The sequence below is a fragment of the Mandrillus leucophaeus genome, unplaced genomic scaffold (assembly GCF_000951045.1).
Source record: "Mandrillus leucophaeus isolate KB7577 unplaced genomic scaffold, Mleu.le_1.0 Scaffold399, whole genome shotgun sequence".
NCBI classification, from domain to species: domain Eukaryota; kingdom Metazoa; phylum Chordata; class Mammalia; order Primates; family Cercopithecidae; genus Mandrillus; species Mandrillus leucophaeus.
The window spans coordinates 957,153-958,200 of record NW_012104242.1 but is presented as its reverse complement, the minus strand read 5'-3'; the positions used below and the strand labels follow the sequence as shown (position 1 = coordinate 958,200).

General features: G+C 52.3%; 1 pseudogene; it reads right to left on the bottom strand.

Annotated features, from left to right (window-relative positions):
* LOC105547839 overlaps nucleotides 1–616 on the bottom strand; it is an 8,223-nt pseudogene extending 7,607 nt beyond the window's left edge.
* Between the last annotated feature and the right edge of the window lie 432 nt (nucleotides 617–1,048).

Below are 1,048 nucleotides of genomic sequence, written 5' to 3'. Positions count from 1 at the left end.
TTCACACTGCCATCGTTTTTCCCCAGTGGCTCATCATAGCGGACACCAATCCAGTAACCAGGCTTGAAATCTGTGAGACCTACATACATGATGGTACCCCGGTGTCCCGCCGCCCACACTTCACAGCGGCTGCCCACGGGGATGGAGCTGGCCTGGGTCTTCTCTTTGGCGAGGCGCTGGGCAGCCTCGGCCTCCTGCTGAGCCCGCTCCTCCTCGTTGTAGCGGCCAAGCTTGCTGCGCTTCAGGAAGAAGCAAACCGTGTCTTACCTCTGGTCGCAGGCTTCTTGTGAGATCGTGTACTTCCCCACCCAGGACACATCCTCATACTCACCAAGGCGGGCGCCGCTGTGGTCAATGAGGTGGATGCGGCAGCGCTCATCTACAGGGTAGGAGCCCAGCAGCGCATCCTCTTGATCCAGCTTGCTGTAGAACTTGTCGTCAACTCCATACAGCTCCAGTTCCATGCAGGAAGCAGGATGCCCACCAGCAACTCCAGTTTACACTTAAACTCAGCCATGGTGAGGCTGCGGCTGTACTGCTTCTCTGAGCGGAAGGTGTTGAGGGAGCCGCTGATGAAAACGGTCACCGTGGGTGCCGACACCCCCGTCACCTCCATCTTGCCGTGCCCTGCCGCAGCCTGCAGCGTGGTCTCTCCGCAGCCGCCACCGCCGCCGCTGCTGGGCTCTCCTAGTTTTGTATTTTTAGTAGAGACAGGGTTTCTCCATGTTGGTCAGGCTGGTCTCGAACTCCCGACCTCAGGTGATCCACCTGCCTTGGCCTCTCAAAGTGCTGGGATTCCAGGCATGAGCCACCGTGCCTGACCCTTAACTTCCAGTTTTCAATTTGATGTTGGGACGTGTGGTTAGGTAAATTTATTGTAAAGCATATGTTTATGAAATGTTTAATAATAATAATAGTGAACATAACATTTAATCAGCCTTAACCCAGTTGCATGGAATATTTTCTTTTTATCAGTTCCATTGTTATCAGTCTGGAATTACAAGACTGAAGGAACCTTTAATTCTTTTTAATTCTTTTTTTTTTTTTT